This window comes from Lepus europaeus, chromosome 23 (assembly GCF_033115175.1).
Source record: "Lepus europaeus isolate LE1 chromosome 23, mLepTim1.pri, whole genome shotgun sequence".
Classification (NCBI taxonomy): domain Eukaryota; kingdom Metazoa; phylum Chordata; class Mammalia; order Lagomorpha; family Leporidae; genus Lepus; species Lepus europaeus.
Window position 1 is genome coordinate 23,493,677 of NC_084849.1, and position 11,225 is coordinate 23,504,901.

Here is an 11,225-nt window from a genome sequence, read left to right on the forward strand (position 1 = left end):
GGTGGCACCTGTAGAGCCCCCATCAGGGCCTCCTATGACCTCTGCCCCGGAGGAGGGGAGGAGGAGCACTCCTTGTGGATACCCCATCTCCCTGAGCCTCTGTCTCCCCATCTCCCCAACAAAGAGACTCCACACCAGGGCTGGTGCTGTGGCATAGCAGGTTAAACTTCCACCTGTGGCACCGGCATCCCATATGAGTCGTGGTTCGAGTCCCGGCTGCTCCACTTCCAGGGAGCTGCTCCAGCTCCCTGCTAATGTACATGAGAAAACCACGGAGGATGGCCCAAGTGTGTGGGTCCCTGACATCCATGTGGGAGACCCGGATGGGGTTCCTGGCTTTTGGCTTCAGCCTGGCCCTGCCCTGGGGAGTGAGCCAGTAGAAGGAAGATCTCTCTCTTTCTCTGATTTTCAAGTAAATAAATATGTTTTTTTTTTTTTGACAGGTAGAGTGGACAGAGAGAGAGAGACAGAGAGAAAGGTCTTTGCCGTTGGCTCACCCTCCAATGGCCACCGCGGTTGGCGCGCTGTGGCCGGTGCATCGCGCTGATCCAAAGCCAGGAGCCAGGTGCTTCTCCTGGTCTCCCATGGGGTGCAGGGCCCAAGCACTTGGGCCATCCTCCACTGCACTCCCTGGCCACAGCAGAGAGCTTGCCTGGAAGAGGGGTAACCGGGACAGGATCGGTGCCCCAACCGGGACTAGAACCCGGTGTGCTAGCGCCGCAAGGCAGAGGATTAGCCTAGTGAGCCGTGGTGCCGGCCTTAAATATGTATTTTTAAAAGATTTCCCATCCGGGGTTCTCCAGAGACCATCCTCCCCCCAGCTCTGACAGAGGAGGAGTCTGGTCAGGGCAGTAAATGGTTAATTCACAACGCAGCAGGAGAGTGAGGTCTTTCTTTGGTAACAAAAGCCAGGGTCAAGAAGAAGAAGGGTGGGGAGGAAAATGGAGCTCAAAAGGTGGCCTTGGGGACGGTCTGGTGATTCCCCGTGGCTGACGCTCCTCTTCCCTGGGTCTTCTCTGTACCATCCATTGAGTTGGCCCTGGGACCCCAACGTGGCAAAGACTGAGCCACCCCCAGCCCACTGTCCTTTTTACCCGTTGCTTTGGTCTTAAGGGACTTGTCCAGGACCCCTCGGTCATTGGCGTCCAGTTTAAGGAAGCTCCTCTAAGAGAGAAGTGGGGGAGGGTTGGTAGCTTTTGGTGGCCAAGGTGTCGCTTGGGATCATTAAAAAAAATATTTTAGTTATTTGAAAGAGAGAGAGAGAGAGAGAGAGAGAGAGAGAGAGAGAGAGAGAGAGAAGTCTTCCATCTGCTGGTTCACTCCCCAAATGACCACAATGGCTGGGGCTGGACCGATCTGAAGCCGGGAGCTGGGAGCTTCTTCCAGGTCTTCCATGTGCGTGCAGGGGCCCAAGCACTAGGGCCATCTTCCACTGCCTTCCCAGGTGCATTAGCAGGGAGCTGGATCGGAAGTGGATCAGCCAGGAATCAAACCGGCGCCCATATGGGAAGCTGGCACTGCAGGCGGCAGCTTTACCTGCTACACCACAGCGCCAGCCCCAGTCCCTTGGGATTTACACACCAGGTCAGTGAGGGGCGTGCCCTGAGGAGGGAAGGAGTTAGAGGTGGGGATGCACGTCTGGAAGGTTCCTCCTGGATCCCTGACAACCTGCCTCGCACCGTCAACCCGCTCCCCACTCCCCTGGGAAACCTCCTCTTTGAGATGGTGGCAGGGGTGTCACTGTCCTGCCCCCTTACACAGCTGCAGGGGAGCCCCGATGAGACCTGGGTGTCACGGGCTGGACGTGTCTGCGAGGCTCCTCTCCTCCGGGTTGCAGGAGCCCTAGGAGGGTAGCAACTGCGGGACTGTGACTGCAGCTTGAGACCACAGCGAGGCCTTCCGGCCACATCTCTGCCTCTCAAGGGATCTTCAAGGGCTGAAACTACCCCTGGGCTAGCCTCCGCTCCACAACTGTGCTAGCCCAAGCCACTCTCTCAGGTCCGCCATCCCTAGGGCATCCTGCTTGGGCTATCACGGGCCTCCATTCTGGGCTATCTCAAGGCCCCTTTAAGCTGATGGATAAATTAATACCTGATACCTTCCTGTCGGTCCTCTTCCTTGTCCCGAGCCCCTGATGGAATTGGGGGGGGGTCCAGAAGAAGGGGGTGGGGCTTCTCTGGCCATTTGCCTCTGTCTGGGGCACCTGCTGCGTCACTCAGGAGCAGGTTGGTAACTGCACACCCCAGCCCCGCCCCACTTGACATTCCAGCCTGTTTCTACAAAGCCCCAATGGCCATCCACACCAGCTTCCTGCCAGATTGGCGACACACGGGAACAGGGTTCCTCTGCTAATCCTCTCTCCCCCTAATCCCGCTAAAGTGAGGCGCCCCAGTCACCTCCGGAGGCACCCGAGGCTGGGCGGAGAGGGCCAGGTGGAGGGGCTGGGGGCCGGCCCAGGAGCTGAGGGTCCCTTCCTGACCCTCACCACGGACGTGCACCGCTCCTTGCTGGGGGCTGTTGGCGTCATCGCCCACAGCGCCAGCTTACAGACCTTCCTGTGACAGTCACCTGTCCCATGGCACACAGTTAGTAGCCACATCTGAAATGGGGTTAGTGCCATGGAGCTGGATCGGAAGTGGAGCAGCAGGGACTTGAACCGGCGCCCATATGGGATGCCAGAGCTGCAGGCTGGGGCTCTAACTCGCTGCACCACACCGCCAGCCCCTGTTAAGGCCATGTTAGAGATGGAGTCTGGAGGAGTGAAATCACTTACCGAGGGTTAGGCCCGTGCGATGCACTGTTAGGCTGTCACACAGTGTGGGCTCCAGTCGCTACCCTAATTAGAGAGGGAACCCCGACAAGAAGCCACGCCACACAGGCGGCCTAGAGCCAGGCCTTGCACCCCGAGGGGCGGGGACAACCTAGGGAAAGGCAGGGAGGGGGACAGGGAGAAGCAGGTGCACAGCGGGCTGTGGCTATGGCAGCAAAAAGGGTGGATGATGACCCTGCCCGGGTGGAGCTCACGGACCCCCATTTGTTTGAGCGTTTCCTCTGTGCTCTGGGCTCCACACGATTCCGACACCGTTTCACAGCCAGAGAAAAGTTCAGAGAGGCTGAGAAACTTTCCTGAGGTCACACAGCCAGTCAGTGGGAAGTCAGAGTTTGAACTCATTCCCCTCTGACTTGGAACTTGCATAGCAAGCCCTGCCTGGCCTTGGGGAGGTTTAACTTTGCCCCTGGAGCATAGTAAGTGCTCAGGACATGATCTACGCCATCCTCACATGTTAGGAAGCTGGGGTGCACCTTCTTTGGGACCGGCAGGATTAATTTTCCCTCCCTTGAAACAAAGGCCCTGGGGACACAGAGCCCCACCCCCACCCTGGGCACTCACGTTTGGCAGGTGAGGCCGGGTTGAGTTTGGCTTCTCATTTGCCACCACGGTTACAACCACAACACAAACAAACAAGTACAGGGTGGGTAGCAGGAAGGAGCTGCCCGCAGGGCACCCGCAGGCCCCTCCCACCAGCCGGCTCCCAGGCAGTGTGAAAGGGCTGCCACAACGCCCACATTCCTGCCCGCCTTCCAGTAGAGGGATCTTTCCAGAACCAGCTGGGCGGGTACAGAGGGGCCCAGGGGGCAGGAAGCTTGCCACGGGGTGAGCACTGCTGAGCAGTAGGAGTGTGTGTGTGCAATGTGCCTATGTGTGTGTGTGCCTGTGCACCTGTGTGTGTATGCACACGTGTGTGTGTGTGTGTCTGCACATAGTAGGGTTCCGACCACGGAAATGTGAAGTGGGTGGTGTTCAGAAGGGGTTGGACGGTGCACCTCACCCGAGTCCCAGCCGTGCTCCGGGTGGCTCCGTTGTGTTGCAGACAGCAATCAATTAAAGGTGGAGGTTTAAGATGAATGGGATACTCAAACGTCGCCCCCTGAATTTGGGGGCAAGCTGTGGCACAGCAGGTTAAGCTGCTGCTTTGATGCAGGCGTCCCGTGTAGGAGTCCCTGGGTTCGCGTCCCAGCTGCTCCACTTCCCACCCAGCTCCCTGCTAATGTGCCTAGGAAAGCACTGGAGGATGGCCCAAGTACTTGGGCTCCTGCCACTCACGTGGGAGACCTGGATGGAGTTCCAGGCTCCTGGCTTCGACCTGGCCCAGCCCTGGCTGTCGTGGCCATTTGGGGAACGAACCGGCAGATGCAAGATTTCTTTCTCTCTCCGACTTTCCCTGTCTGCTACGCTGCCTTTCAAACAAATAAATCTTTTTAGAAAGGATGTGGATTTTGGTGACTGGCTTTTTTTTTTTTTTGTGACTGGCTTCTTTACCTATGTTGGCTTTTAGAAACATTTCTTCAATTTATTTTATTTGTTTGAGAGACAGAGAAATCAATCTGTTGGTTCACTCCTGAAATGCCTGCAACAGCCAGGGCAGGGCTGAGCCAAAGTGGGAGCTGGGAACTTAATCCAGGTCTCTGACGTAGATGGCAGGGGCTCAACCACATGGGCCAGCACCTGCTGCCTCCCAGGGTGCACCTTGGCAGGAAGCTGGCATCAGAGGCAGAGCCTGGACTTGAACCCAGGCACTCAGTGAGCTTGACGACTGCTGGGTCAAATGTCCACCCCAGCCACACCACGGTTTACAGCCCCAGTCAGCGCCGTGTTATTTATTTATTTATTTATTTATTTATTTATTTATTTATTTATTTACAGGCAGAGTTAGACAGTGAGAGAGAGACACAGAGAGAAAGGTCTTTCTTCCGTTGGTTCACTCCCCAAATGGCCACTGCGGCCAGCGCACCGCGCTGATCCAAAGGCAGGAGCCAGGTGCTTCTCCTGATCTCCCATGCGGGTGCAGGGCCCAAGCACTTGGGCCATCCTCCACTGCACTCCCTGGCCACAGCAGAGAGCTGGCCTGGAAGAGGGGCAACCGGGACAGAATCTGGCGCCCCAACCGGGACTAGAACTTGGGGTACCAGCGCCGCAGGCAGAGGATTAGCCTTGTGAGCCATGGTGCCGGCCCGTCGTGTTATTTTTGACAGCTGAATCACATGTCACTGTATGGACATTCCGTATCCCGTTCATCCACTCACCAGTTAACGGACATTCGAGTCACTTCCACTTCCTGTCTATTGCCCATAATGCCTTTGTGAGCATCTTTTGCACAAGCCTTAGTGGGAACATGTGTTTTCCGTTCTCTTGGGTATATTCTTAAGAGTGGAACTGCTGGGTTGTATGATCGTTTTAGGATTAACCTTTGGAGAAAGTACCAAAGTCTTTTCAAGTGGCTATGCTATTTTACACCCCCACGAGCCATGGGTGAGTCTCCAGTGTCTTCGCACCCTCGCCAGCTGGCTTGTGTTTTGTTCTCTTCTTGTCAACCGGGTGGGGGTCAAGGGGTATTTCAGCATAGATTTGAGCTCCAATAACTAACCATACTCAGCGTCGTCTCTTGGGTCCCTTGGCCACTTGTCTGTCTCCAATGCAGAAATGTTTATTCAAACATTTACAATATCTTGACCCATTTTTAAAAAAGATTTATTTATTTATTTGAAAGAGTTACACAGAGAGAAGGAGAGGGGGAGAGAGAGAGAGAGAGAGAGACAGAGAGAGAGGTCTTCCATCCGCAGGTTCACTCTCCAGATGGTCGCAACGCCAGAGCTATGCTGATCTGAAGCCAGGAGCCAGGAGCTTCTTCCAGGTCTCCCACGCAGGTGCAAGGGCCCAAGCACTTGGGCCATCTTCTACTGCTTTCCCAGGCCATAGCAGAGAGCTGGATCGGAAGTGCAGCAGCCGGGACTCAAACCAGCACCTATATGGGCTGTCGGCACTGCAGGCAGTGGCTTTACCCACTATGCTACAGCGCTGGCCCCTCGACCCATTTTTTTTTTTTTTGACAGGCAGAGTGGACAGTGAGAGAGACAGAGAGAAAGGTCTTCCTTTTCCGTTGGTTCACCACCCAATGGTCACTGCGGCTGGTGCACCGCGCTGATCCAAAGCCAGGAGCCAGGTACTTCTCCTGGTCTCCCATGGGGTGCAGGGCCCAAGCACTTGGGCCATCCTCCTCTGCACTCCCGGGCCACAGCAGAGGGCTGGACTGGAAGAGGAGCAACCGGGACAGAATCCGGTGCCCCGACCGGGACTACAACCCGATGTGCTGGCGCCGCAGGTGGAGGATTAGCCTATTGAGCCGCGGCGCCGGCCCCCCTCGACCCATTTTTAAGTTGGGTTGTTTGGGACCAGTGTTGTAGTGTAGGCAGTGGGTTAAGCCACCATTTGCGAAGCCGGCATCCCATATGGGAGTCAGTTTGTGCCCTGGCTGCTTCACTTCTGATTCAGGTCCCTGCTGATGAGCCTGGGAAGGCAGCAGAAGATGACCCACACCCACGTGGGAGGAAGCTCCTGGCTCCTGGCTTCAATCTGGCCTAGCCCCAACCACTAAACCCATCTGGGGAGTGAACTAGATGGAAGATTTCTCTCTCTCTCTCTCTCTCTCTCTCTCTCTTTCAAGTAAATAAATACGTCTTTTCAAAAAATTGAGTTATTTGTCTTTTTATGTGGACTTGTAGCAGTTCATTATATATTCTATTAATCCCTTCTCAGCCATAGGACTTGCACATTTCCCTCCCATGCTGTGTCTTATGTTTTACTTTCTTTAGTGTCCTTGATGCGCAGACGTTTTAAATTTTGGTGAAATCCGGTTTATCTACTTTTTCTTTTGTTGTTTGCACTTTTAGTTTCATATCAAAGAAAGCATTGCCAACTCCAAGGTCATGAAGATTTAGCCTCTCCATATCTTCTTTTGAGAGATTTCTCTCTTTGTCTTTTTAAGATTTCATTTATCTATTTGAGAGTCCAAGTTACACAGAGAGAGAGATATCCAGGCATCTTAAGAAGTAGCCTAGCCAGGGGCTGGCGCTGTGGCATAGCAGGTAAAGCTGCCACCTGCAGTGCTGGCATCCCCTATGGGCGCTGGTTTGAGTCCCGGCTGCTCCACTTCTGATCCAGCTCTCTGCTGTGGCCTGGGAAAGCAGGAAAGCAGTAGAAGATGGCCCAAGTGCTTGGGCCCCTGCACCTGCATGGGAGACCCAGAAAAAGCTCCTGGCTCCTGGCTTTAGATCAGCATAGCTCCAGCTGTTGCGGCCAACCAAGGAGTGAGCCAGTGGATGGAAGACCTCTCTCTCTCTCTCTCTCTCTCTCTCTGCCTCTCCTTCTCTCTGTGTAACTCTTTCAAATAAAATAACTAAATCTTTATTTGCAAGGCAGAGATGATGTGGTCGTGTGATGAGCTCGGGTCCGGTTGCTGTGGGAGTGGAGCCTGAGGAAGGGCTCTATCAGCCTCAAGAGTGTACAGGGGAGGGCTGGGGAGGGAGCCGAGGTGCAGGGAGCTGTGTGAGCTAGGCAGGGAGGCTGCAAGGAGCTGAATCAGTCACTTCTGGTCGTCAGGTGGGGCTGGGGGGCAGGTGCAGCGGCCAGGTCACAGGGCACCCAGCAAGCCACCGCAGAGACTGGTTTCACCCAGGGGACCATGGGGAGCCAGGGGAGGGCTTCGTCCAGGGGTGATTCCCTGCTGCTCTGTGGCATCTGGACAGTAGCAGGTAGGAATGGGCACAGAAAGGCCCCTTGAATTCCTTTGAATTATCCAAGCTAGAGGCAGTGCAGGGGACACTGGTGGGACAGAGGCCGTGGCCAGCTACATGGAGATCAGGTTACCTTTTCCTCGCCACCCCAGAAGGCCCCAGGTGCCCACCAACAGCCTGGACCTGGCCAACTTCACCTCTTGGGCTTCCACCTCCCTTCAGCGAGCCCGATGACCAGGGAACCTGCTCGTTCCTGGTGGACAGGGGCGTGGGTGGGCCAGTATACCGCCCCCTGGTGCTGGGAGGTGGACACCTGCGCACCTGAAGCCACCAAGCCTGTGCCCACCGCTCAGGTGAGCTCACTGCTCTCCTACAATGTCTGGAGAGAGAGAGAGAGAGAGAGAGAGAGAGAGAGAGAGAGAGAGAGAGAGAGAGAGAGAGACCCAGGTTCATGTTTCACCCCTGCCTCTTTAACAACAGTACGTATCATCCCTTAGAGAGGCAGAGACACACAGATACAGAAAGAGCTCCCATGCACTGGGTCAGTCCCCCAGACGCCTGCACAGACCTGGACCGTGCCAGGCTGAAGCTGGGAGATGGGGAACTCAGTCCAGGTCTCTCACGGGGGTGGGAGGAATCCAACTATTCCATCTATCACTGTTGTCTCCCGGGGTCTGCACGAGCAGGAAGCTGGAGTCAGGAGCCAGAGCTGGGAATCAGACATGGGACAGGGGCATCTCAACCGCCAGGCTAAGTGCCGCCTCCCCCACCCCCATCACTTCCTGCTGCCTGGCAGTGTAAGTCACTTCCTGCCCGAGCCTCAGTGTGCTCATCTGTAAAGTGGGGATATGCTCCCTGCTGCAGCTTGGGCCCAGCGCACGGTCAGCACCCAGGTCTCAGCAGCTTTTTCCAGATGGCACTCCAGGAGCCCCAAACCCCTCTGTCCCACTGTGTGTCCCCCATCCCATGCCAGCCTTTCCCGGCAGGAGCCCACGCACATCCATCATCTCCTCCTAAGAGGCGGGCGGGGTCACAGCTGGGTTGGCTGCAGGCTCCAGCTCTGGGCCTTTGGCCCACACCCTTCCGCTTGCTGAGCCTCAGTCTCTTGGTCTGTGAAATGGGGCTATGATCCCTGTCTGCTTCAGGGTTGCATGTAAAGGGGCAGTGCAAACTGTAGAGTGCTGTGCCCTGGTGCTCTGTTGAAAACCTGCTTTGGCCACCTGTGAGCCATCTCACAGCAGTGTCCTCTCTGGCCTGGGCTCCTTGGGAGGTGACCTGAGCTGGGGTGGAGATTTGGGGGAAGAGTTTAGACCACTGCTTGAGACTCCAGTGTCCCACAGAGGAATGCTGGTTCGAGTCCCAGCTGCTCCACTTCTGATCCAGTGCCCTGCTAATGTGCCTGGGAAAAGCAGCAGAAGATGGCCCGAGTGCCTGGGCCCCTGGCAACCACATGGGAGACCTGGATGAAGCTCCTGGCTCCTGGTTTGACCTGGCCCAGACCTGGCTGTTGCAGCCATTTGCACAGTGAACCAGCAGGTAGAATATCTCTCTTTAACTCTGCCTTTCAAATAAACAAATAAGTCTTTAAAAGACAGTTTCCCTTCCCACCTCTCCCCAAGGATGACAGTGACTTCCCCAGGAGACGGGCTGAGACTGGCAGGTGCCGCCCCCATTCCTGGGGGAGGCGAGGCCGGACTGTTTCCAATCACCTTATCTCGAGCCAGAGTTGCCATCTCTGGCTGCTGGCCAAGAACTTGCCATTCCTTCCCAACAAACAGCAAGGCTCTGTTTCGTAAGCTGTGTTATCAAATGGTTTTATGAATACTTTCTACTGTGTACACAGCTATTCATGAAGTCACGGCAAACACCGGGCAGTTGTCGCCAAGGAGGGCCCTTCTGCGTCTCGCCTGGCCTCCCACACCCCCTTCCTCAGCCTGGACGGCTCCCCCACACCTGCTCTCCCCCACACCCACTTCAGCTTCCTTTCTGGCTTCACTCCAGTAGGCAGAACCCCTCTAAATCCCCCCATTAATGCTTTTTTCAGCTGCCCCCCACACCGAATTTGGCTCCCGCCCCCACTAGGCACGCACAGTGACAGCACCTGTGCTTCAGGTCACCGGAGTCACTTCTGCTCCCTGTGACCCGAGCAGACTTCCTGCTGGCGCAGTGGGGACCCTCCTGGTCCCAGGCCCCGGCATTTTCCCCAGGGTGGTCCCAGGGCCCCCACAGTGCTGGGCAGGTGTTCAGAATCTGCACAAGTGAACAGACTGATAACGAAAACAGCTTTGGGTGAGGAAGTGCCCCTCCCTGAGTGACTTCTCTTGTTTTATTTTTGGTAAAAAGAAGAAAAAAAGTGGCAGTGCTGAGCTCAGCCCCCCCAGTGTGCACCTGTTCACCTGCGCACCTGGCCAGGTAGGAGATTCTGCTGTTACCTCCCTGAGGGACCACGGGGCTCACTGCCCTGGGATTCCGAGCCCCTGACACCTGCAGGTGGGCCCTTGTTACCCGTCCCCACCTGACAGTGTGGATTTGTGATTGAGGCAGAGCACTCTTTGCTGCCTGGAGGAGTGGCTGTGGGTGGTTAGGAGGACAGGGTCAGAGTTCAAGTCCAGGAGCGTCTTGTTTTTCGGTGGTGGGGGTGGGGAAGGGTTATGAAGGCTGAAGGGAGCCACTTTGGTCCCTGTTGTGACAACAGCACAGGGTCCCCCCAACCCTGGTGGGCCACACCCCGGCATGGCCTGCCCAGGATCATGGGAGAATGGACCCAGGAGGTCATGGGTAGGAGCAACCTCAGGCCATCTCTTTAGAGTCATCTTTTTTTTTTTTTTTTTTTTTTGGCTAGTCTTGTCTAAGCCTCATGGTGTAGGCTTTCGGCATTTGGCTTGTTTGTTAACAGCCAGCAGAGGCCCCATTCAGACTCAAGGTATGCGCCCCTGGTGCACCTGCTCCAGCTACAGGGACCGGAAGCCCCCGAGAACCGTAGCCGACCCACCAGGAGACCCTCCTGGTCACAAGCCTCAGCATTCTCTCCTGGTCACGGAGAAATCTCCTATTAACTGGAGAAAACGAAATCACAGGATCTGAGAGCAGGAGCGGCACTGGGGCCCGGCTTCTTGCTGGCAAAGTGGAGGGGCAGGCGGTGACTGCCTGAGGCTCGGTCACCGCGAGGGGCTAGGGAGCCGCTGCTTCATAGTGCAGACACCCTTTGCAGGGACGTCAGTCACCCTGTGGGACAGCAGCGCAGGAGTGAGCAGTAGGAGGGGCAGGAGCTCCGATCCCAAGCTGAGCCACCCTGGGTAGGACTCAAATGTTCCGAGAGACTGAGGGCCACTGGCCTGGTCCAGCCAGGCAGCAGGGTTCCAGGTGGCAGGGAGCGGGCAGAGCCGCACAGCCCTGGCTGATGGTGTCATTGCCACTCAGAATCAACGCACAGAGCCCCCCCCCCCCCCCCCCCCCCGGCGGCACCTGGGCGGCTTCCTGGGCTCAGTTCTGGGCATGGTCTGTTGGACAGAGTCCATACAACGGAGCAGGCAGCAGTCCTGCCTGACTGAGGGCCCCCAGGAGGCCCAGCCCGGCAGAAGCCGCCAGTGGCCAGCTGCTGGGGCCCACTGGCCACTGCTCCCGCGCGGTGAGACTCAGAGAGGCAGGGAAAG